Here is a 27,563-nt window from a genome sequence, read left to right as displayed (position 1 = left end):
ATATGTTTTCAACTAAATAAATTGAAAAATACTAAAAATTACAGAAACACCACATTTTCAACAAAAGTACCGTCTTTCTTGTTAAAGGCAAGCTTCTTATCTCTATCTTTTTCTAAAAACATTCCCAATTCGCCCAATTCCCAACCGTGTTATATCACTTTGTCATGAAAGATGAGAATAAACTCAGCAACAAGAAGCAGTGTATGTTATACAAAATCATAAACGAGCTAACACCTCCTCAGATCGGAATATTTATTATCTAAAATTGAGGAATTTCTTCTTGGAAAAGATTCACAATTTCCCAGCAACTATTACATTTTATTACCTCCAACCAAAATCCAACTCGAGGTATGTTTGAGCAGATGACTTCCTCCTTAATTTTAGATATAAACCCTAAATTAGTTGTTTGAAATTCAAATTTTTATTTGCCCAATTTTATGGGCTGAATAACACATTTTCCGTCTCTTTTTATGGAAATATATTTTTCATAAAGTAAAATGCCCCTAAATTAGTTGCGTGGAATTCAAATTTCTATTTGCCCTTACATTTTATGGGCTGAATCATACATTTTCCGGCTCTTTTTATGGAAATTTCTTTTTCATAAAGTTAATGTCCCTAAACACACGTATTTTGTTTCTTATTTATAGCATGCAAAAAGATTATGCGAATATATATTATATACTTTACATATATATAGAAACTGAATTTTTTTGTATTTAATTACTACTTAGGGTTTATCTTCAGTGTGTGTGTATATATATATATATAGTTGCACCGAGCATATACTTTAGTATAGACAATCCTTTGATCAAATTTTCTCTAAGGCAAAATATGACCGCAAACTTTGACTATATCAGCGATATATCGAGTAACAAGATGAGTTGGAATTTAAAGGTACGAGTAGTGAGATTGTGGCACGTTCCAGACCGCGACAAACCAGACAATACCGTCTCCCTTAAATTAATTATTTAAGACGAAAATGTGCATTCTTTTTTAGTTGTATTTATTTTTTCCCGTAATTTAACTACAATCTCCATCTTTTGATTTGTACTACGGAATTCATTAGGTTATACGTGTATTTAATCAACTGCAATTTCAGTTTTTATGGTCTAGATGGAGATACCTCGAATTGTTAATGCAGCTAACTCTTCATCTGCAATTTTGGTAGAAAAGATTTTTGGTATATTTGAAATTATTTGTAGTTTGCGAAGTTTGACCGGAAGTGGACTTTTTGGTATCGGGGTCGGATTCCTATTCCAGAAGTTGAAGTAGGCCCGTAATGTCGAATGTGACTTATGTGCCAAATTTGAGGTCAATCGGACGTGAATTGATAGGTCTCGTCATCGAATGTAGAAGTTGGAAGCTCAAAAGATCATTAATCTTGAATTGGGGTGCGATTCATGATTTTAGCGTTATTTTGATGTGATTTGAAGGCTCAACTAAGTTCGTAATATGTTTTGGGACATGTTGGTATATTTGGTTAAGGTTCCGGAGGCCTCAAGTGGATTCCGGGTGGTTAACGGATCGAATTTGGAGTTGAAGAAAGAGCTTACGAATTTGGAGTTGAAGAAAGAGCTTAAGCAACTGGTGTCTGGTACAATCGCACCTGCGAGAAAGGGCCGCAGGTACGAGCCCGCAGGTGTGGCGTTATGGTTGAAGAAGCGGTCCTGGACCACCTGGGCAAAAGGGCCGCAGATGCAGAGTTGGGGGCGCTGATGCGCATCCGCATGAGCGGTCAAGGCTCCGCAGAAGCGTGACCGCAGGAGCGGGTTTTGTCCGCAGAAGCGAACTTGGCTGGGCTTGATGGAAAGTCGCACCTGCAATGGGGAATGTCCACAGGTACGGAGCCACAGAAGCGGCTTGTGGAACGCAAATGCGAAAGTCGTCTGGGCAGAAGGGTTCTTTTAAAATCGGGATTTGGCCCATTTTCTCTCATTTTTCATTTGGTTGGAGCTATTTTGGAGAGGTTCAAGGGGAGATTTTCATCAAGCATCGCAAGGTAAGTGATTCCAACTTATTATAAATTAAATACATGGATTCTATGAGGATTTAAGCATAAAAATTAATAGAAATTGTGGGGTTTTGGTAGAAAACCTAGAATTTGGTATTTTGGATTTTAACCACGAATTTGGGCATGGAATGAGAAATAAATTATATATTTGAGTTCGTGATGTCATGGGTAAAGTTATCTTCGAAAATTTTTGGAATCCGGGCACGTGGGCCCGAGGGTTATATTTATCGACTTTTCAAGCGGAGTTAGGAATTTGTTATAAATTGGATTATAATAAGTATTAGAGTGTATATTTATGGATTTGCACGTTTATTGACTAGTTTTGGAGCGATGAGCATCGGTGTGAGTCGTTGGAAGGGCTTTGGAGCTGGTTATGGAATCTCGGAGCGATGTAAGTCTCCTTTTTAACCTTGTAAGAAGGAATTAACCCCATAGGTGAATTAATTTAATACGTGCTTCTATTTGTGGGGGCTACATACGCACGAGTTGACGAGAGTCCGTACGTAGCTACTATTATGCTCATGTCCGGGTAGTTTAGAACCCAAATCATGCTATACTTGCAATATTTGCAACCTTATTATTAATTTAAATTGCTTAAAACATATTGAACTTGGTAAATAAATTTTTAAAAAGTTAAACTTCGTTTTTCTTGACCGTTAAATGAGAATTGACATTTCTTGGATAACTGCTCCTTAAAGAATTCTTGATTGACTGTTGAATGTGTTTATCTTTTGTGGAGCGGGCCGAACGCCTCGGCAGATTAAATAGATGCATCTATGGTTCGCGTCGTTCGACCCTCGGTAATGCACAGTTTAAATATTTATGTTGGAGCGGGCCGTACGATTTCGACATGATTTGCGCATGATTTAATTGATTGCTTTGGAATTTACAATAAATGATATTGCCTCATTGGCCTGAGATAAATTGTTAAATAATGAGAAATAAATTTGGAGAGTTCTTAATTATAAAAGAACTGCTTACTTACTTCAAAATATTGGGCTTGCAACCATATTATTTAATCCATGCCTAATTTAATTATATCATTTTATTTATTTATAGCCAATAGTAAGTGTTAAAATCGACCCCTCGTCACTACTTCTTCGAGGTTAGGCGGGATACTTACTGGATACGCATTGATTTACGTACTCATACTACACTTGCTGCATATTTTTGTGTAGGTGCATATATATCTAGTGGCCTTGTGAGTGCAGAGGCGCGGTTATTGCGGGGACTTAGGTGATCTGCATTCCACGTTACGACTCCGCAGCCAGCAGAGTCTCCCTCAGAGTATTTATATTTTCCTGTCCAATTTGTTTTTCGGACAGATGTTATATTTTATTTTACATTCTTAGTTGAGACTCATGCACTTGTGACACCGGGTTTTGGGGCGATTATGGGTTGCATTGTATTGAAATTGTTAAAAATATTATTATTTATTTTGTAAATTTCATCTTTTACCATTTAATTGAAGGAAATATGATTTCAAAAATATTAAAATAAGAACCAAGTTAAGTATTTATTTTTGGCTTGCCTGACAGCGGTGTCCGGCGCCATCACGATCTTTAATGGATTTTGGGTCGTGACAACATGGTATCAGAACTCTAGGTTCACGTAAGTCTCACGAGTCATGAGCAAGTCTAGTAGAGTCTTGCGGATCGGTACGAAAATATCTGCACTTATCTTTGAGAGGCTACAGGACTGTTAGGAGCACTTCTCTTTCTTGATTCCTCATCGTGCGATTTGATTCCTTGGTTCGAGGTAACTGGCTTGCCTAACCTTGTGTGGGGGAAATCCCCTTAGGATTTGGTACTATTGTGATATGTGAGCGCCGTGTACGTGAGGGACGAGTACGTACACTGGCTATTTGTTGTAAAACTCGATTTAATTTGAGTTATACCGTTTAAATGAGTATTAGTCTGTTTTCATTCTTATTTGAGCTATCCCAATATGTGTAGTTGTCCTGTTTAGTCTAATATCGCATGACTACATGCTTTAACTGCTTATTTGAACTCTGTGAAGCATGCCTAGTTGATTCCCTGTTTTTCCTTGTTCTTTATCAGTATAACTGTAGAAATCTGGTCATTAACTATTGTACTTATCGGTTTGAGCTGTGTGTTTACTTTTGAGACTACAAAGTGGTTCCTAGGGAGTTCTACTTGCACATTTACTTTTGAGACTGCGAGGCGGTTCCTTGAGAGTTCTCCTTGCATATTTACTTTTGAGACTATGAGGCGGTTCCTCAGGAGTTCTCCCTGCACATTTACTTTTGAGACTACAAGGCGGTTCCTCGAGAGTTCTCCCTGTATATTTACTTTTGAGACTACAAGGCGGTACCTCGGGAGTTCTCCCTGCATATTTATTTTGGGACTACGAGACGGTATCTTGGGAGATCCACTGTTGTTTACCCCTGTGTGTTGTACTGTTGCCTTGCTGTGTTTCCTTTTGTTAAATTCTAGTCTCTTATTATACTGTATATTCTCCTGCCTTATTTATTATTTACTAGTGGGCCTGACCTGACCTCGTCACTACTCGACCGAGGTTAGGCTTGGAACTTACTAGGTACCATTGTGGTGTACTCATGCTATTCTTCTGCACATATTTTTGTGTGCAGATCCAGGTAATTCTTATCAGCCCCGCTATTAGCTGAGAGTGCTTGTTGTTGTACGGAGACTTCAAGGTACATCTGCCGCATCCCCAGACCTCGGAGTCCCCCTCTATTCTCTAACTATGTCATTTACCTTTTGTATTTCTTTTATTAGACTCTGATGTATAGATATACTAGGTTTCCTTCTGTAGTTTGTGATTCACGATATTTCGAGTTTTGGGAAACTGTGTACATCTAGTGTTTTGGTTATTGTATATGCCGAGCGACATTATTATTAGTTATTCTGTATCTAATGCAGTTAGCTGTTTAGTTTTGCTTCCATTATTGATATTTTCGCAATCTGTTAGGCTTAACTGGTCGTAGAGACTAGGTGCCATCACGACATGTCTCAGAGGAATGTTTAGGTCGTGACATAAAGCATCTCTACTGCAAACTGAAATAGTACCTGTGATAACAACGTCAGATGACTCAGCCTCATGCTTGGCTGGAAAAACATAACATCGGGGCTGGGCCCCACCACTCTGAACTACATCTCTAAGACGGGCCCTAGCTGGCTGGCCTCCACCTCTAGCAGCCTGACCTCCACCTCTAATGGCCGGACCTCCACCTCTAGCTGCCTGATCCCTACCTCTAGCTGTCTGAGCGGGTGGTGAAGCACCCGGTGCCGGGACCATCTCACGAGAACCCTGATGCTGTGAGCTGCCCGATGCCCGAGGGCAAAATCTAGCAATATGCCCTGGATCACCACAAGTGTAACAGGACCTCGGTTGCTGTGACTGCTGACCCTGAAAGTAACCATGTCGACCTGAGTAACCACCCTGAAAACTCTGGAGCGGAGGTGCACTAATAGGAGCTGGTGGTGCACTGTAGGCTAGCTGGTCGAAATAAGGCATATGAGGGCCACGACCACCTGAGGCACCGTGGGATGCCTGGAGTGCTGAATGAAATGTCCTAGGAGGATGGACTCTACCAAAAGTACCCATGCCTCCAGATGAGGCACCGCTGAACCTCCCGGAATGACGTGGTCACTTGTCAGACCCCTGACCTCCCTGAGCAAGAACCATCTCGACTCGCCTGGCGACATTGGCAGCTTCCTGAAAAGAAATCTCACTCCCAGTCTCCTTAGCCATCTGCAATCTGATAGGCTGAGCAAGTCCATCAATAAACCTCCTCACCCTCTCTCTCTCTTGGTAGGAAGCGGAAGAAGAGCATGACGGGCCAAATCCACAAAACGTGTCTCATACTGGGTAATAGTCATACTGCCCTGCTGAAGACGCTCGAACTGACGGTGGTGCTTCTCTCTCAATGTGATAGGGAGAAACTTCTCTAGAAAGAGCTAAGAGAACTAGTCCCAAGTAAGAGCAGGCGATCCAGCCGGTCTGGTCAACAAATAATCTTTCCACCATTTCTTTGCGGAACCAGTCATATGAAATGCAGCAAAATCGACCACATTGGTCTCCACTATACCCATGTTCCGTAGCACCTCATGATAACTGTCAAAATACTTCTGGGGATCCTCTGAAGAAGCACCACTAAAGTGAACTGGAAAGATCTTGGTAAATCGGTCCAATCTCCATAAAGCATCAGAAGACATAGCTGACCCATCGCCGGCCTGTGCCGCAATAACCGGTTGAACTATCCAAACTGGTGGGGCTACTGGAGTCTGATACTGGGGAGCTTCCTGCTCCGGAGTGTGAGTAGCGGGAGTCTGTGCTCCTCCCCCAGCCTAAGAGACGGCTGGTGCCATATGAAATGTATCAGCCTGGGCCACACTTTCCATAAGTCCTACCAAATGGACCAAAGCATCCTGAAGCACTGGGGTGGAGATGAACCCCTCTAGAACCTGGGCTGGTCCAGCAGGCACAGTCTGGGATGGAACCTCCTCCTCAAACTCCACCTGGGGCTCCACTGCTGGTGCTGCTGCTCGAGCTCTGTGATGAGCTCTGCCCGTGCCTTGGCCTCTAGCGCGGCCTCGGCCTCGACCTCTAGCGCGGCCTCGGCCTCGACCTCTAGCGCGACCTCGGCCTCGACCTTTGCCCTTCGTAGTAGCTGCCACTAGGGGCTCCGTCTGCTGTCCAGCTGAAGACGTAGCACGTGTTCTTGCCATCTGCGGAAGGACAAGAATAGAAGAGCTCAATCAGCAATGAAAGAATAAAATCGCATGACGAAGAATAATAGAAGTGAAATGGTTCCTAAACTTCATAGCCTCTGGAAGATAAGCACAGACGTCTCCGTACCGATCCTCCAGACTCTACTAAGCCTGCTCGTGAATTGTGAGACCTAGGAAACCTAGTGCTCTAATACCAACTTGTCACGACCCGGAATTCCCACCGTCGGGACTTTGATGGCGCCTAACATTTCACTTGCTAGGCAAGCTAACGTTAGAGAATCATTAAGCCACTTCTTATACATTTCAGTAAATAACACCAAATAAGCTATAGCGAGTTTAAAATGAGCGCGAAAATATATAATAGCCTCAATATATATATACTACTACCCGGATTTGGAGTCACAATTCACGAACTTCTAGGATTTACTACAAGTAAAAGTCTGAAAGAAATATAACTGTTTGAACGAAAGAAACACCAAAAAAAATAGAAACGATAGACGGGGACTTCAAGGTCTGCGAACGCCAACAGATCTACCTTGAGTCTCTGATGAACCAGTCCGAGCTGCTATCGCCTCTCGATCAGCGGGGACCAATATCAAAATCTGCACAGGAAGTGTAGAGTGCAGTATCAGTACAACCGACCCATGTACTGGTAAGCGTCGAGCCTAACCTCGACGAAGTAGTGATGAGGCTATGACAAGACACCTACATAACAAACCTGTGCAATTTAACAGTATATGTACAAATAACAGCAAGGAAAAACTTGACAGGTAATATCGAGAGGGGGAACATGCTGAGGGGGATACGAGATAGAGAACTACAACAGAATGGTAACTTGAACGGCCAATATACTATGAACCAATAAGAACAAGTAAACATAGTAAAGGAAAAATGCATGATATCACCCTTCGTGCTTTTACTCTCAACCTCACCATAAAATCAATAGAAACGGCACGACATCACCCTTCGTGCATTAACTCTCATAACATGGCACGGCATCACCCTTCGTGCATTTGCACTCACAATATGGTACGGCATCACCCTTCGTGCATTAACACTCACAATATGCCACTGCATCACCCTTCGTGCATTAACACTCTCCCTTACCATAATACAATGAACAAATAACAACAGGGAGATAGAATAACAAGTACAAGCCTTACTTTAACATTTGGTTCCACAATATCAACCTCAACTTCAGAATCAATACTCAATTATCACCAGGAGACCCCTAAACATGATAAGAACGATCAATTTAACAATACTAGTCTAAACACGGATAACATGAACAAAGGAAGCTATAATTGCAATAAACTAAGCCCCACCCGCGTGCTTTAACCCGACTACAATGCATAAGTACTCGTCACCTCACATATACATTGTTCCCCAACATTTAAACATGTAGCAAATAGACAAACAAGTCTTATTCCCTCAAGTCAAGGTTAACCACGACACTTACCCCGCTCCAAAGGCCACTCAATGCTCAATTACTGCTTTTCATTTAGAATCCACCTCCAAACCACTCGTATCTATTCACAAATGACTCAATAATATCAAATATTTCAAAAGAAATCAATTACAATGCATAAATTTAGATTCTCCAAACTTTCCCCCAAAAACTCAAAAATCGACCCCCGGGCCCGCTTGGTCAAAACTCGAGGTTCGGACCAAAATCTATTCACCCATTCACCGCCGAGCCCGATTATATAATTTATTTCTAAATCTGACCTCAATTCAAGGTCTAAATTCCAATTATGCAAAAATCCCTAATTCTACCCAAACCCCCAATTTCCACCATAAAAAACCTAGATTTTAGGTTGAACACTCATGAAATGTAATGGGTAATTAAAAGAAAGTAGGTTAGAATCACTTACCAACGAATTAGGAAGAAAATCTTATGGAATAATCGCCTTTAGGTCTTTTAGTTTTGAAATTTTTGATAGAATGGCAAGAATCCCGTAATTGAGACTGTTTTATCACTGGGCGTCAGTGTTCATTGCGTTCGGGTGAGCATTGACGCGTTCTCGAAGAACAGAGCCCTAGTGGCTTACGCGATCGCGGGAGACACCACGCGTTCGCGAAGGTATAGCCTGCCTCACCTTCGCATTCGCGAGACATGGATCACGTTCGCATAGAGTCACCTTAAGCCCCCTGCCCAGCCTAGCTAAAGCTACGCGTTCGCGTATGATGGGTCGCGTAGAGCAACCCCCCCCCCCAATGCTCCGTGTTCGCAACCATGGTCTCGGGTTCGCATAGTGAAAAATCCTCCCCCAACCCAGATCCCCTTTGCGATCACGAGAATGTCTTCGCGATCACGAGAATGTCTTCGCGATCGCGAGAATGTCTTCGCGATCGCGAAGCACAACGCACCAGAACACCAGCTTCAACAAAACACTAGATTTTCTAAGTCCAATTCACCCCGTAGCCAATCCGAAACTCACCCGAGCCCTCGGGGCTCCAAAACAAACATGCACACAAGTCCTAAAATATCATACAAACTCGCTCGCGTGATAAAAAAAAAGTAACGCCTAGAACTACGAATTAGACACCAAATCAAAGGAAATTTTCAAGAAGGCTTTAAAACTTCTATTTTCACAACCGAACGTCCGAATCACGTCAAATCAACTCCGTTTCTCACCAAATTCGACAGACAAGTCATAAATATTATAGTGGACATACCGGGCTCCGAAACCAAAATACGGACCCGGTATCAATAAATCCAAACATCAGTCGATTCTTAAATATCATAAATCTTTCAAACTTTCAATTTTCAACAAAAATCAATAACTCGGGCTAGGGAACTCCGAATTCAATTCTGGGCATATGCTCAGGTCCCAAATTACGATACGGACCCACCGGAACCGTTAAAATATAGATCCAGGTCCGGTTTCTCAAAACGTTGACCGAAGACAACTTAAATGAATTTCTAAGGTAAAATTCTTATTTTTATTAGTTTTTAACATATAAGCCTTCCGGAAGAACACATGAACTGTGCACATAATTCAAGAAAGGCTAAAATAAGGTATTTGAGGCCTCGAAACATAGAATTAGGTTCCAAAACATAAGATGGCCTATCAGATCATCATAATTATAACGACCTGACCGGTCGTTTTGAGTTCTAGCGCATCATTCAGAGGTTTGAGACCCTGATCAGCTTCACTTAAGGTATTATGACTTGCACGCATGGTCAGAATTTAATTGCGGGAAGTTTGAAGTTGATTTGGAAAGAAAATTCTAATTTAGGAAGCCTTAAGTTGGAGAAATTGACTAAAGTGTGATTTTTGAGTAGACGACCTCAGAATCGGGATTTGAAGGTTCCAACAGGTTCGTATGATGATTTTGGTCATAGGCATATGTCTGGATCGAGTTTTGAATGACCCAGGAGCGTTTCGACGCCTATTATGGAAGGTTGACATTTTGGAAGAATTTCATAAATTTTAGATGAAGTGCCTTTCAATGATATCGACGTCCGTTTAGGATTCCGAGTCTGGGAATAGCTCCGTAAGATGATTTTTGTCTTAGGAGCGCATCCGGAAGTGGATTTGGAGGTTCGTAGGTCATTTTGGGATCATTTAGGCGAAAGTTGGAAATTTGGATAATTTTAAAAAGTTTGACCGGGAGTGGACTTTTTGATATCGGGGTTGGATTCCGATTTCGGAAGTTGGAATAGGTCCACAATGTCGAATGTGACTAGTGTGCAAAATTTGAGGTTAATCGGACGTGATTTGATAGGTTTCGGCATCGATTGTAGAAGTTTGAAGTTTCAAAGTTCATTAAGCTTGAATTGGGGTGTGATTCATGATTTCGATGTTGTTTGATGTGATTTGAAGCCTCGAGCAGGTCTGTGTTATGTTATTGGACTGGTTGGTGTAATTGGACGGGGTCCCGGGGGCCTCGGGTGAGTTTCGGATGCTTAACGGATCGATTTTTGGACTAAGAAAAATGCTGAGGCAGCTGATACCTGGTGTAATCGCACCTGCGTGAAAAGGGCCGCAGGTGCGAGCTACAAGCCGGCTAAAGCGAGAAATGGAGGGCAGCCCAGAATCTGCAGATGCGGAAGATCGAGAGCACCTGCATGAGCGCAGGTGCGAGAGACATGGTCACAGGTGCGGCTAGGCTCGCAGAAGCGGCCCTCCTTGTACGCAAATGCGGAGCCCGGCCATGTAAGGGAAAGGCGCACCTGCGAGACATTTGCCGCAGGTGCGGCCCAAAGCACCGCATGTGCGAAAGTCGTTGGGCAGTGAGGGTTCTTTTAATACGGGACTTAGGCCATTTTTATCACATTTTCATTCACTCTTGGGCGATTTGAGAGCTTTCAAGGAGGGGATTTAGACCTAGCTTTGTGAGGTAAGTAATTTATACTTAATGTGAGTTTAATACATAAATTATGGGTTGATTTTAACATGAAAGTTGGTAGAAATTGTGGGATTTTGATAGAAAACCAAGAAATTGGTATTTTTGGATTTTGACCACGAATTTGGACATGGAATTCGAAATAAATTATATAGTTGAGTTCGTGAGGTTATGGGTAATAGTTATCTTCGAAAATTTTCGGAATCCGGGCACGTGGGCATGAGGGTTGCTTCATCGAATTTTTGAACGGAGTTGGGAATTGTTATGAATTAATTACTTATGAGAATTAGAGTACATTTTGATTGGGTTGCATCTGACTTGACTAGTTTGGAGCGTCGGGCACCCGTTTTAGGTGTTAGAGAGGCTTTGGAACCGGTTATGGAATTTCAGAGCGAGCTAAGTCTCCTGTCTAACTCTATGAAGGGGAAATTACCCCTAGGTGTTGTATATGGATATGTGCTACTTGTTGTGGGGAATACGTACGCGCGAGGTGACGAGAGCCCGTACGTAGCTACATTCATGTTATTGTCCGGGTAGGCTTAGGTTCACATCATGCTATAGTTATACTATTTGAGTAGTCTCTCGCTTATCAATTCCCTTGCTTTACATTCTATTTGAGACTAGACTTGCTATTATAGAGACTTCACGGGTTCACGGTTAGCCAACAGATAATATTCCTCCTCTTACGGCATGGCTCCGGTATATATATATATATATATATATATATATATATATATATATATATATATAGGATTTTCATTAAATAAATTACAACTCACATGTTTATTCATGAGTGGGGTCAAGGACACATAAAAGCTTCTTATTCTAATGGGATCGGGCCATTCGCCTCGGTAGGATTATATATTTCACTTCTTATGGGATCGGGTCGTTCGCCTCGGCAGGATTTATGTACCACACTCTCATGGGAACGGACCGTTCGCCTCGACAGGTTAATAGATGCATCTATGGTCCGTGCCGTTCGACCCTCGGCAGTGCACATTTTTATTTTTATGTTGGATCGGGCCATACGCCTCAGCATTTCCTATATCATATCTCCATGAAATCTTGCGTAAGACTTGGCAAGAAGCCAGTGTATCGGTGAATTCCCGGATTTGAATTTTGGTAAGCTACTTGATGAGATTCATTATACCTATATATATATATGCTCCAGTTAAGGAGGGAATTTCTAATGAAGAGCTTGAGTTCCTCGTAAAGAGAGGGGATTTGTACCACTTGATCTATATTTGTCTATTTCACTTACTTACTCTGCCTCATATTTACTTACCTCTTTACTGTACATGATATTATTGGACCACTAGTAACTGTCGATGTCGACCCCTCGTCACTAATCTTCCGGGGTTAGGCTAGATACTTACTGGGTACATGTTGATTACGTACTCATACTACACTTGCTGTACCTTTTGTGCAGGTACATATGTGACTAGTGGTCTTGTGAGAGCAGAAGCATGTATGCATGCGGGGACTTACGTGAGCTGCATTCCATATTACGACCCGCAGCCGGCAGAGTCTCCTTTAGAGTATTTACATTTTTTCTGTCCTATTTGTATTTCGGACAACTGTTGTATTTTATTTTATATTCCTAGTTAATGCTCATGCACTTTTGACACCGGGTTTTGGGATGATTATGGGTTGTTCTGTATTGAATTTGTTAAGAGTATTATTATTTACTATATAAACCCCCATTCTTTACTATTTAAATTGATGGAAAAATATGATTTCAAAAATAATAAAATGAGAACCCAATTAAGTATTTATTTTTGGCTTGCCTGACAATAGTGTCCTGCGCCATCACAACCTTTATGGATTTTGGGTCGTGAGAGCTTGGTATCAGAGCCCTAGGTGTACTTAGGTCTCACGAGTCATGAGCCAGTCTAGCGGATCGGTGCGTAGACGTATGTACTTATCTTCGAGAGGCTACATGACTATTAGGAGCACTTCCTTTCTTGATTCCTCATCGTGCAATTTGATTCCTTTGAGGCTTATGCCTTTATTTCCTTCCTATTCAATCTTATGCGACTAGAAGCGCTTGTTATAAATTTGGAATCGAGGAATTGTAATGGTACTACAGATGTGGTGTAGGATGTTTCTCCCTATGTATTTGATTAGGCTATTACCGTCGCCTTGCAGAAGGTTGTCCTGTCATTTCAGCTCAGCATCAGTATTTCCTATGGTTTTGAGATTTGGCATTAATTGTTATGACAATCTGTGCATTTTTATCGCACTGTGTTTGTGTAATGGTAGGATGCCTGTCTATGAGTCGAGGCAGTGAATGACTTGAAAGGAGGATTTACTCAATGCATGATTCAGAGGTTCAGTATTGTATTTCTGTCGGAGGAAAGGCAATCAAACTAAGAATGTTCAGGTTTGGGTTGATGGAGTGACGATACTTGGTATTTTCGGGCGTGGTGGAATTTTCATCTGTGATGTGGTGTTGTCGTCCGTGTTGAACGTGTTAAGGTTCGTCGATGTTATGGTCTTCTTCAATTTGCCTTCGGGGCAGGGTGTTATGAAATAGTGCATGAGATGTGGTTGTTAGAGATAACGGAGTGTAGCGATTTCGGAATCAAACTGGTACTTCTAGTATTGATGGCTCGAGAAAGATGATCTTCTAAGAGGTTTAGAGTTTGTGGGGACTCATGTGATTGAATGTTACATTAATCGATTCGGGTTTGGAGCAATAATTGGGCAGCGAAGTACGAGGAAGGACATATGGGAGGTGTCTTGCGGTGGTTGAATTGTTAGGAGGTCAAGTGTGAAAAGTAGAAGTCGAGGAGTTGCCTAAGAGAGAGGGTTTGACCAAAGTGGGAGAGTGGCAGAGTAGTTATGGGTTCCGTGGTAGGATGGCCACAGACCTTGAGGGAAGCTTAGAGCAATTTGGGAATCGTGATGGGCAGTGACTAGGACCATGGATTTTATTTGGATGCAACATGACTTCGAATTTGGAATGCGTTGTTAGACTTTTAGCTGATGTCAATAGGGAAGAAGGAAGCTTGGCGGGTCCCAGGATTATGGAATTGTAGCTTCAAGCTAAATGGGAGAGCCCCACCATCTATGATTGGATTGCATAGTTGTCAACTTGTGCGGTTTCTGGTTATCGGTGTATTGGTGGGTTATTACGACTAAGGAAAGAAAACATCAGTGGTGAATTGGAGCAAAGGATTTGGGGGAATGTGTGCTATATTTGGCCTTGTTGATTCGTGTTCATGCTTTGGGAAGACTCAGAGTTTATGCTTCGTGTAGATGTGATGTACAAGGAAAGGAATTCAGCCGGTTACTTCTTTGAGAAAGTGTTCATGTGCTAGCAGGGCCTTGGAGTTTGATCATAAATGGGAACGGTCCTAGTAGGTTAAAAAAAATAAAAATAAAAAAAATAAAAAATAAAAAATAAAAAATAAAAAATATTTATTAAAGTGCGGTGCCTAAGGATTTCGAGCCAGTAGTATGGTTAAGTATTTGAGCTTTTGCAGTAGATTATGAAAGGTGTCTTGGAGTGTTCTGCATTATTGTCGGTCTGCGGTGTGGCATATGAGGAATGGGAGAAAATAATTTCGGATTCATAGAGGGGTTTTCATAATGGGTGTACCAGTTGAAGATGCAAATATGCGCATAAGGAGTGCATGAGATGGTTCGTGGGTTTTGGAGACAATGTGGTCTCGCGATATAAGGTCACTCAGGATGAGTGCGGATTTGGGTTCATGATGTTTTGAATGGGGCTATTATTATTCCTAAGGAAAGTCTAGAGTAAATAAGAAGAAGTTAGATTCGGTTAGCTATGGTTGAATCGGCATGATGGTGGCAATGATCAGTTCCTTCAGCGTATTGAGTTATACATGTGATTTATGGCGGTATGTGCGAGGTTTGACGGCCCCCTTAATTGATTTTATTTGGAGGCATTCGAGAATTATGGCCTGTTATGTGTAGATGGATCCCGGAAGAATTATGGTGGTTTAGACCACCACTCGAGGTTTGTATTTTATGCGGTTATGGGAATTCAGTCACGTGTGGCAATGGTCCTCCTGAAATGAGTTGAGTAAAAGGTTTCTATATGATGAAGTGTTTATCCTATTAGTGGATCATGGTTATTATTGTGGAATTCTGGTACTCTCACGTATTGGCATGTTAGGTGCAGCAAGCGGCATGGGTAATTGGAAGCTGAAGATCAAGGTTGTGGTTCGGTGTTGATAAGAATGTCACGAGCTCGGATGATCAGGGAAGAATTCAGATGTTTAGAGTAAGCTGGTATTGTCTTTAGCGTCACCTAAGATTGGTGTCCTGTGTAAGAGGCTTTGTGTACTGATTTGCTGCTTCTTGATTTGCTTTACAACATTACTGTGACCGGTGGTATGGATGTGTTTGTTACCTGATGCGTAGGGTCGTAGGAGTGTATCCCACAGAAATATTATATAAGTGTGACATGTAGTCACTTGATTGATTAAAGATTTAAAACCAAGTATGGAGATTGTGGTACTATCGCAAATGTGAGAATTTATGCCTGAAGGGCGGCGATCGATTCATTTGGCTGTGGAATGTGGAAGTTTGTTCCGGATTTGACGGCCGTTCTTATGTGTCGTGAATAGGTCATTGTGGGTCCTTGAGAGGCTATTTAGCCAAGCATGGTATGATCAGAATCGTTTTGAGATCCGTGGATGGGTCTAAATGTGAATGTGGGCTCTATATCAGGCCAGGTGTGCTCATCTCAGCATAGCGTTGTTTTCGGAAGGGTCTTCGGGCCTTGGATGTTATTTCTGTTGTCAGCTATTTCATGTAATACTCTATTGTGCCATGTGGGTTGTGAGACAGTTTGATTATTCACACTCGTATTGATATCCCGTATAGTTTGTGGTATGGTGTGAGTAGGATGGCTCTCGAGTTGCAGATCATATATCGCACCTTAGTCGTGCTTGATTTTTTAGTGTATGATGCTACCCGTCTCCCCAAGATTTGTATTATGCACTTGGCGTGCTTATGGTTGATATTCAGGCATTTTGTGTGTATGAGCGTTGCGGCTCGATATGTGTTTTCTTTAGATTATTATGTATGGATAAGGTGGCACGCCGTTACATGTATATAGTTGGATCGGGTGGCACGCGCCACAGATATGTTAATTGGATTGGGTGGCACGCTGCCACGAGTACCATGGTTGGATCGGGTTGCATGCTGCAACGGTATCATGTGTGGATCGGGTTGCACGCCGCAACAGAATGTTATTGAGTACAGTTTTCCATATCTATTATTGCGTGTTTTGCTTCTCATTTCCTGAGGAAGGTTCATAACATCCTTTCGGTTGTTTAATTAGTTACGCGGGTTGAGTAGTTCTTTCCAGAGTTCATTTTTCCTTATGTATCGCCTTCGAGTCTGTAGCTTGTTGGCACATTATGGCATCATATGAGATTTTTGGCAGTGTTTGAGGTGGCTTATTGCCTGAGCATCTTGTACTGAGTGAGACAAGATTATTGGACCTGGGATCAATGCGATCGGATTTATATGAAGCATATTAAAGAGTAAATATTATTATTCAGTCCAGAATGAGGTAGTGGTTCTTGTTGGGGGGAGAGACTCCATAAATTGTGATTCGGCAGGTGGTTATGAGTTCTACACATCTTCTCTGTCGTGGCAGTATTGCAAGAGTTGGAAAAGGACTTATATGGGTCATGAGGTGTGTTGTGAGCATCCGATTCATGGGATTTCGGCTGTTGTTATCAAGGGATGCTATTAAGGTCATGTGAATTATGCGGTGCATGGTGTGGATTCCGCGGAGGTATGCAAACATGTATTGGTGCATCGTGTAGTGATTAATACGGTGTTTATATGTTGGAAACAAACCTGATAGAGGATTTCAGATGTTGAAATTTGGCTCTAAGGCTTATTTGGCTAGATAAAAGGGAGGATTTTCAGGTTTGCTCTAGCAAATATGCTCAAATGTGTTGTGGTAGCACGGGTAGGTGCACGAGGTGTTAAACATCGGTTTCAGACAACTCCAGAGTAGTTCGTAGCACGTTCGCAGACGAACGTATGTTTAAGTGGGAGAGAATGTAACGACCCGACTGGTCGTTTTGAGCTCTAGCGTGTCATTCAGCGGTTTGAGACCGTAAGCAGCTTCACTTCAGGTATTATGACTTGTACGCGTGGTCATAATTTAATTTCAGGAAGTTCAGAGTTGATTTGTAAAGAAAATTCTAATTTCGGAAGCCTTAAGTTGGAGAAATTGACTAAAGTGTGATTTTTGAGTAGACGACCTCAGAATCGGGATTTGAAGGTTCCAATAGGTTCATATGATGATTTTGGACTTAGGCGTATGTCTGGATCGGGTTTTGGATGACCCGGGAGCGTTTCGACGCCTATTATGGAAGGTTGGCATTTTGGAAAAATTTCATAAATTTTAGTTAAAGTTCCTTTCAATGATATCGACATCCATTTGGGATTCCGATTCTGGGAATAGCTCCGTAAGATGATTCCGGTCTTAGGAGCACGTTCGGAAGTGGATTTGGAGGTCCGTAGGTCATTTTGGGATCATTTAGGCGAAAGTTGGAAATTTGGATAATTTTAAAAAGTTTGACCGGGAGTGGACTTTTTGATATCGGGGTCGAATTCCGATTCCGGAAGTTGGAATAGGTCTGTAATGTCGAATGTGACCTGTGTGCAAAATTTGAGGTCAATCGGACGTGATTTGATAGGTTTCGGCATCGATTGTAGAAGTTTGAAGTTTCAAAGTTCATTAAGCTTGAATTAGGGTGTGATTCATGATTTCGATATTGTTCGATGTGATTTGAGGCCTCGAGCAGGTCCGTGTTATGTTATTGGACTGGTTGGTGTGATTGGACGGGGTCCCGGGGGCCTCGGGTGAGTTTCGGATGCTTAACGGATCGATTTTTGGACTAAGGAAAATGTTGAGGCAGCTGATACCTGGTGTAATCGTACCTGCAAGAAAAGGGCCGTAGGTTGTGATGACCCAAAATATCATCTTTAAATTTAATAAATAATTCTGTGTTCTAAGACCTCGAAAATCACCATTTATCATTCCTCGACTTGTGTGCGTAGTCCGTATAATTTTTCGGAAAGTTTTTATGTGAAAAATGGATTAAAATGTGAAATAGAGCTTTAAAACTCAACTGAGTTGACTTTGGTCAACATTTTGAGCAAACAAACCCGGATCACTGTTTTGACAATTCCGGTAGGTCCGTATCGTGATTTGGGACTTGGGCGTATGCCCGGAATTGACTTCCGAGGTCCCTAACCCAAGATATGGAATTTTGATGAAAAATTAAAAGCTTGAAAGCTTAATGATTTTTAAGAAATTACTGATGTTGGATTTATTGACCCCGGGTCCGTATTTTGGGTCTGGAGCCCGGTATAGGTCCACTATAATATTTATGACTTCTATGCCGAATTCAGTGAGAATCGGAATTGATTTGACGTGATTCGGACGTCCGGTTGTGAAAATATAAGTTTTAAAGTTTTCTTGAAAACTTTCCTTGCTTTGGTATTCGATTCGTAGTTCTAGGTGTTATTTTGGCGATTTGATCACGCGAACAAGTTCGTATGATATTTTGGACTTGTGTGCATGTTTGGTTTGGAGCCCCGAGGGCTCGGGTGAGTTTCAGATAGGATACTGGATGATTTTGAACTGAGAAAAATCTGGTTTTCTGCAACTTCAGGCTTCTGGTATTTCCTTCATCGCGTTCGTGAATGTACTCTCGTGAACGCGAAGAGCAAACTGGGCTGCCTGAATTTTCCTTCTTCGCGAACGCGAAGCTATAGGGACTTTACCCTTCACGAACGCGACCAGCTCAACGCGAACGCGAAGCTTTAGAGGCCTGGGGGATGGCTCCGTCGTCCTTCTACGCAAGCGCGAGCACTGGCACGCGAAGGCCAGGGGGAAAAAAGCCTTTGCGAACACGAAGGAGGACTCGTGAACGCGAAAGCCACAGGCTGCTACTCATCGCGAACGCGACAGGCCCTTCGCGAATGCGAAGAAGGCCTATCGCCTGTGACTTAAAATAGAACCAAAATGGGATTTTTCCCATTTTTCACAAACCCTCAATTAGAACTAGGTTTAGGGGCGATTTCAAAGGAGTTTTTCACGATTTCGAACTGGGTAGGTGTTCTTTATCATATAGTGATTTTATTTCATAAATCTAAGTCTATATTCATCATTTATTTCAGATTTAGATGGAAGAAATTAGAATTTTTTTAAAATCTTCCAAAAACGAAAATTTAAGATTTGAAGGTCCATTTGATATCGAAATTGGATAATTTTTATATGGTTGAACTCGTAGCGGAACGGGTGTTCGGATTTTGTGAGTTTTTCCGAAATTTGAGACATGGGTCCCACGGTCGAATAATTAAATGAATTTCAGATTTTTATCCGAAAAATTAGTAAATTCATATGGAATTAATTCCTATGATTCGTATTGAGTATATCGAATTGTTTGTGAATAGATTTGAAGCTTTTGGAGACAAATTGAAAAGGAAAAGCTGTGGTCGAGTAATTGATTGGAATTTGCAAAGCGAGGTAAGTGTCGTGGTTAAACTTGACTTGAGGGAATAGAACCCTTAAATTATTTGTTATGTGAAATGCATGTGAACAACGTATAGGCGAGGTGACGAGTGTCTATACGTTATCAAATTAATTATTTGCATATTTACTTGAAAAATCATAAACTGTTTTAAATCATGAATTAATTGTTATAATAATTATTTCTCTCCTATTCTTTGTCAAATAATAATTCTTGAATTCCTCCATTAATTGTTACATCTTATTTGAATTATGTGTATTAATTGCTACTTGACATTTAGCATATTAAACATCAAACTGCCTATTTTCTCCCTGATTTCCAAAATAAATTGCTATTTGTCATTGTTTGTTTCATAATTTAATCATAATTATTGTATGCTTGTTGTCTTATAATTTTATATTAATTTTTATATTTATTCGGGAAATTTCTTCTATAAGAATTGATAAATGGATATATTGGAGGATCAGGTTGAACGCCGCAACAGAATTTATTGAAATGGATATATTGGAGGATCGAGTTGCACGCCGTAACAGACTTAGCCGCAACAGATTTATTAAAAGTTAATATTTGAGGGATCGGATTGCATGCCGCAATAGACTTATTAAAAGTCAATATTTGGGGGATCGGATTGCACGCCGCAATAGACTTATTTAAAAGTCAATATATATACTTGATTAAAAATATTTATATAAGAGGATTGAAAATGAATATATTGTGAGAGCGGGTTGCACGCGGCAACAGAATTGAATGTGAATATATTGTGAGAGCGGGTTGCACGCTGCAACGGAAATTGATGAAAATGATAATTGGTTATGACTGCTGAGTTGGCTTCAATTATTATAAATGAGTTACCTGATTTATTTCTATTATTTGTTGTTGTCAATAATATTGCGTACAGGTTAATGTAAGTGACCCGCCTTAGCCTCGTCACTACTTCGTCGAGGTTAGGCTCTGCACTTACCAGTACATGGGGTCGGTTGTACTGATACTCTACTCTACACTTGTTGTGCAGATTTCGGAGTTGGTCCCAGCGGCGTACTATAGACTTGCTCGGATTTCAACTTCTCGGAGAAGACTTGAGGTATAACTGCATAACGTGCGCAGTTCTGAAGTCCCCGTCTATTTTACTTTAGCTGTGTGTTTGTTTTCAGACAGCTTTAATTTATTCAGACATTTATTTGTAATTATTCTAGAAGCTCGTGCACTTGTGACACCAATTCTGGGATGGTATTCAGACACTGTTATTTTTATGGATTATTCACTATATTTCAGAATTTACTTCCGTAATTGTTCTTTGTTATTAATAAATTTAAAAATTTTTTAAAAATTGATAATATTATTATAACGTTGGCTTGCCTAGCAAGTAAAATGTTAGGCGCCATCACGGTCCGAAGGTAGGAATTTCGGGTCGTGACAGGCTCGCAGGTGCGAGCTACGAGCCGCAAAAGCGAGAAATGGAGGGCAGCCCAGAATCTGCAGATGCGGAAGATCGGGCGCACCTGCATGAGCGCAGGTGCGAGAGACATGGTCGCAGGTGCGGCTAGGCTCGCAGAAGCGGCCCTCCTTGTCCGCAAATGCGGAGCCCGGCCATGTGAGGGAAAGGCGCACCTGCGAGGCATTTGCCGCAGATGCAGGACCGCAGATGTGGCCCAAAGCACCGCAGGTGCGAAAGTTGCTGGGCAGTAAGGGTTCTTTTAATATGGGACTTAGGCCATTTGTATCACATTTTCATTCACTCTTGGGCGATTTGAGAGCTTTCAAGGAGGGGATTTCGACCTAGCTTTGTGAGGTAAGTAATTTCTACTTAATGTGAGTTTAATACATAAATTATGGGTTGATTTTAACATGAAAGTTGGTAGAAATTGTGGGATTTTGATAGAAAATTTAAAAATTGATATTTTTGGATTTTGACTACGAATTTGGACGTGGAATTGGAATAAATTATATAGTTGAGTTCGTGAGATTATGGGTAATAGTTATCTTCGAAAATTTTCTGAATCCGGGCACGTGGGCCCGATGGTTGCTTCATCGATTTTTCGAGCGAAGTTGGGAATTGTTATGAATTAATTAATTATGAGTATTAGAGTATATTTTGATTGGGTTGCATCGTAATTGACTAGTTTGGAGCGACGGGTACCCGTTTGAGGTGTTAGAGAGGCTTTGGAGCCGGTTATGGAATTTCAGAGCGAGGTAAGTCTCTTGTCTAACTCTGTGAGAGGGAAATTACCCCTAGGTGTTGTATATGGATGTGTGCTACTTGTTGTGGGGGCTACGTACGCGCGAGGTGACGAGAGCCCGTACGTAGCTATATTCATGTTATTGTTCGGGTAGGCTTAGGTTCACATCATGCTATAGTTATACTATTTGAGTAGTCTCTCGCTTATTAATTCCCTTGCTTTACATTCTATTTGAGACTAGACTTCCTATTATAGAGGCTTCAAGGGTTCACAGTTCACCAACAAATAATATTCCTCCTCTTACGGCATGGCTCCGGTATATATTATATATATATGTTTCATCGAAAGGATTTTCATTAAATAAATTACAACTCACATGTTTATTCATGAGTGGGGTCAAGGACCCATCAAAGCTTCTTATTCTAATGGGATTGGGCCATTCGCCTCGGCAGGATTATGTATTTCACTTCTTATGGGATCGGGTTGTTCGCCTAGGCAGGATTTATGCACCACACTCTCAGGGGAGCGGACCGTTCGCCTCGGCAGATTAATAGATGCATCTATGGTTCGTGCCGTTCGACCCTCGGCAGTGCACAGTTTTATTTTTATGTTGGATCGGGCCATACGCCTCGGCATTTCCTATATCATATCTCTATGAAATCGTGCGTAAGACTTGGCAAGAAGCCAGTGTATCGGTGAATTTCCGGATTTGAATATTGGTAAGCTACTTGATGAGATTCACTATGCCTATATATATATGCTCCAGTTAAGGAGGGAATTTCTAATGAAGATCTTGAGTTCCTCGTAAAGAGAGGAGATTTGTACCACTTGATCTATATTTGTCTATTTTACTTACTTACTCTGCCTCATATTTACTTACCTCTTTAATGTATATGATATTATTGGACCACTAGTAAGTGTCGATGTCGACCCCTCGTTACTACTTCTCCGGGGTTAGGCTAGATACTTTCTGGGTACACGTTGATCACATACTCATACTACACTTGCTGCACATTTTGTGCAGGTACATATGTGACTAGTGGTCTTGTGAGAGCAGAAGCGTGTATGCATGCGGGGACTTACGTGAGTTGCATTCCATATTACGACCCGCAACCGGCAGAGTCTCCTTCAGAGTATTTACATTTTTTTTCTGTCCTATTTTTATTCCGGACAACTACTGTATTTTATTTTATATTCCTAGTTAATGCTCATGCACTTTTGACACCGAATTTTGGGATGATTATGGGTTGTTCTGTATGGAAATTCTTAAGAGTATTATTATTTACTTTGTAAACCCCCATTCTTTACTATTTAAATTGAAGGAAAAATATGATTTCAAAAATAATAAAATAAGAATTCAATTAAGTAATTATTGTTAGCTTGCCTGACAATGGTGTCCGGCGCCATCACGACCTTTATGAATTTTGGGCCGTGATAACAATCTTGCACAATTTTCAAGTAACAAGGTTAAAAGAGCGATTAAACAGGAGAATAATCCATGAAGGACTGCATTTACTTCATTTTAAATGACATTATTCGTACAATTGCATTAGGAAGTACTTTGGTACAATTTGAAGTAGTTTTATTTGTATTTTAATTTGGTTTCCACCATTTAGAATCATGATTTAATATCTGAAATTAGTTGACTCTTTGTGATATGAACTTTATTTATGTTAGAAGTGCAACTGCATACTTTGGAAATATTGCATTAATATCGCATATGAACATTTATGCTATTATATCATCAAAGAATGATGAGAAGGAACTTATGAATGTTATATGTGAGTTAAGTAAATGAATCAAGTACTGAATAAGTATCTTTGTGTAGTTAAGATTTCTGTATCTACTTGTGTTTGTGAGACTTCAAACTTCTGATATATATTTTATGTATGAGATATTAAAATCCAATAAAATGGGACAACATCCCCAGTATTGTAAAATGAGAAAAAGGTTCCTAAAATGTAACCTTTAAACAACAACAACAACAATATACCCAGTATTATCTCACACTGTGGGGTCTGGGGAGGGTAGTGTATACGCAGACCTTACCTCTACCTTGTGAGGATAGAGAGGTTGTTTCCAATAAAGTGTAACCTTTATGTATGAGATATTGAAGTCCCATTGTGATGTACATTGTTTGAACTTCACAATGAACATATCAATAATCCCTGTAGATACTCCATGTAGTTTGGATGGGGATAAAATCTGAAAGGCTTGCTTCAGCTCCTCCGGCAGTAACGTGTATAGTTCCATTCAAGGCGCCCTTATATAAGTGCTTCTTGTTGTTTGTACAAATATTCTGCAGTAAACAAGGTAGTGTTATCTTTGCAGTCAAATAAATGAATGTGGAACCATTTTAATAGTAAGAAATAAATGTAAATATGATGGGTGGAAACATCCTAATATTTGCAGTATCTTAACTAAATGTCGGATGATAGGCAAAATAACATTCTAACATTTGCGCTTTCTTTTACAATAAATGAAATAAGATCAAAATTCGGAAGTTAAAAACTTACCTGGTAGATGGGACACGTCCGTTCATAGTTATGAACATGACCATTTCATTCTTCATTACTACACATTCCCATGATAATCTCAATGCCAATGCCGTTTCATATCACTTGAAGATATATACCAAAAAGTTATAGGAAGCCAATTCCACCTATACCCAATTATAAATGTAGTACAATATTTTTTATGTTATATTCTCCAAATAAGCACTTTTCTTTTCTACATTTAAATATATAAAAAAATTACATAGATTTATTAAGATAATTAAAAGATGAATTAGTTTTCTGTTTAAATGAGCAACATAAGATGGAGTCTGGGGTTGGTAGTGAACAAAATTTGCAGTAAAGTAAGGAGTCTAAATTAGTTGAGAATCAGGAATGATGTGCGTTACTAAACAATTGCATCAGATAGCAAAATACATTGAAATACCAACTTCACCAGCCATCAATTAAATTATTAATATGCACCGGCACAATGTATAGAATGTACTAGCATAATACTTAGAAATTATTCACAAATCAAAATGTTACTTAGAAGAGTTGGTTCACTAGAATCTCAAGGTAAATTTTACTAGGCTTACCGATGAAAAACATAATTATGGCAAAGAAAAAAAAGAACAAGATGAAGCCAATCGCTATGTACAATCAAGTCTATAAACCTATAGGAATCACTTTAAAGTAACAAAGAAGAAATACTAAGGCTCTTAGAGAACCGTACACTTCGCATCTGCTATGTATTTTTTATAACACAGAATTTTGTACTCGAAATATCTTTTAGCCTCTCCAGCTACTGAGAATTGGCATATTTGTCACGATCCTAAATTTACTAGTCGTGATGACACTTAACCCAACCCGCTAGGTAAGCCAACTAGTAACTATACAATTTCAATGATATTAACAAGACAAATAAACTATAGTAATGTACTGAATTTTATACATTTCCCAAGAACTGGTAGTACAAATCATGAGCTTCTAAGAATAGAGATTACAAAGCTGAAATAAAATAAATACATAGTCTGTTTGAAAAGTACATAAACAAGATTTTATATATCTAAGGCTACCACAAACAAGAGGCAGCTACAACCGGGACGCAGGTACATCTTCAATCTAGCTCCCATCGAACACAGCAATATCATCAGCCAACATCTACACACAAGGTGCAGAAGTGTAGTATGAGTACAACCGACCATATGTACTCAGTAAGTAACAAACTTAACCTTATGTTGAAAATAGTGACGAGTTAACACAAGGTCGGGTACAATACCAATATTCCACAACAATTCATAACAGCATAATACAGGTAATAAAAGAGGTATCTCAGTGAAAACTCAAATCTTTTACCGAATATGCCAAAATACGAGTAAGTTTGAAAACTGTGATTTTTCCCAAAATCCTTTCAACAATAAGTAAGATGTTTCATTTTCAGATAACATGAGGAAATTACGTCTTTATGCCTACATATCAAGATACAGGTAAAATCATAAATGTCCCAAAACTGGGTAGCAGATGGAAATGCATCTCTATGCATGTATCTCAAGTACGCATATCAAATGCAATGCATCTCGATGATGGGCTCGTATACTCATACTCTCATAGTACTCAATCTCACTGTCTCGCATCCTCTCTCACTATGCTCAATGCTCAGCACACTCAATCACTCAGCGCTGTACAATACCCACTGCGACGTGCAGCCTGATCCACATATATATAGTCGACTGCGCTCACTGGGGGTATGCAGACTCCGGAGGGGCTCCTTCAACCCAAGCTCTATATCGCTGCGGCGTGCATCCCGACCCCATAAAATGTAATCAATATATCGCTGCGGCGTACAGCCCAATCCCATAAAATATAATCAATATAATATGCTACGACATGCAGCCCGATCCCAAAATGTCACTCTCACTCAGGCCCTCGACCTCACTCAGTCATTAATCTCTCAAGTCTCACTCACGGGCTCATAATGTCATGAAACTAGCTCGACAACAATGATATGATGTATCAATAAATAATATCTGAGACTGAGTTATGGTATGAATGAATGGATATGACTGAGTACGAAATATCAATGAAATCAGTAAGATAACAGTAAGAAACGACCACTATAGGTCCAAACAATATCAACATAATGCCTAAACATGATATCTAGCATGATTGACAGCTTAACTACTTTATCACATGGTGGAAATACGAATATTAGCAAAGTAGGACCACTAAACAGTGCCATAGAAGCAGCAGAATCCCAATTCACATGGTGCATGCCCACACGCCCGTCACGTAGCATGTGCGTCACCTCAATACCAATCACATAACACGTATTGCGGGGTTTCATGCCCTCAGCACTAAGTTTAGAAGAGTTACTTACCTCGAACGAGCCAATAGCAATGCCGAGCAAGCCAAGCGATGCTCCAAAGATGCCATCACAGGCGTAGCAACCTCCCGACGACTCAAAACTAGCCAAAAGCAACTCAAATACATCAAATAAAGCCCAAGGAAATAATTTCAAATGATAAACATAGAATCCTTAATCAAAATCCAAAACCGGCCAAAAATCACACCCGGGCCCGCACCTCGGAACCCAACAAATCTTACAAAATCCGACAACCCATTCAATTACAAGTCCAACCATACTAGTTTCACTCAAATCCGACTCCAATTCGATGTTCAAAACTCAAAAATTCATATTATGAAACTTTAGGCCAAAACCCCCAATTTCCTCTTGAATTCACTATCCAATTACCAAACGAAGGTAGATTCATGAAATATAACCAAAACCGAGTAGAGAACACTTACCCCAATTCATATGGTGACATTTGTTTCAAAAATCGCCTCAATCTGAGTTTGGAAATGTTAAAATGAAGCCAAAAATCGCGAACCCTCGAACTTAGAGGATTCTGCCCAGCACTTTCATAGATGCGGACAAGAGGTCGCACCTGCGACCCTTGTTTCTGCGGAAAATAACTTGCTTCTGCGAGAATAGCTTGGCCAGCCCAAATCGCTTCTACAATGCCTAGGACCGCACCTGCGATCGCGCTTTTGCGCAACAGGAACCGCACCTGCGAAGACCCTCGCTTCTGCATGTGTATTGTCGCTTCTGCGACCATCGCACATGCGCAAACCAGCTGCAGGTGCGGTCACACCAGAACCAGCAATAGCAACATTGAAGAAAATGATCCGAAATCAATCTGAAACTCGCCCGAACCCCTCGGGATCCCGTCCAAACATACCAACAAGTCCCATATCATAACACAAACCTACTCAAG

The 27,563-nt window shown here is 40.6% G+C and overlaps 1 long non-coding RNA gene across 2 annotated transcripts; it reads left to right on the top strand.

Moving 5' to 3' along the window:
- On the top strand, positions 1 to 12,776 carry LOC138906957 (uncharacterized). 2 transcript variants are annotated; one of them, XR_011414560.1, is made up of 4 exons: positions 355 to 1,999; positions 2,332 to 2,402; positions 4,623 to 4,688; positions 12,509 to 12,776. It is a non-coding gene; the product is annotated as an uncharacterized lncRNA (long non-coding RNA). The 2 variants fall into 2 exon arrangements; XR_011414561.1 differs by lacking the exons at positions 355 to 1,999; positions 2,332 to 2,402 and adding an exon at positions 1 to 348.
- Positions 12,777 to 27,563: the final 14,787 nt, after the last annotated feature.

This window comes from Nicotiana tomentosiformis, chromosome 3 (assembly GCF_000390325.3).
Source record: "Nicotiana tomentosiformis chromosome 3, ASM39032v3, whole genome shotgun sequence".
Taxonomy (NCBI): Eukaryota; Viridiplantae; Streptophyta; class Magnoliopsida; order Solanales; family Solanaceae; genus Nicotiana; species Nicotiana tomentosiformis.
Note: the sequence above shows the minus strand (reverse complement) of the source record. Positions and strands in the feature narration are given on the sequence as shown.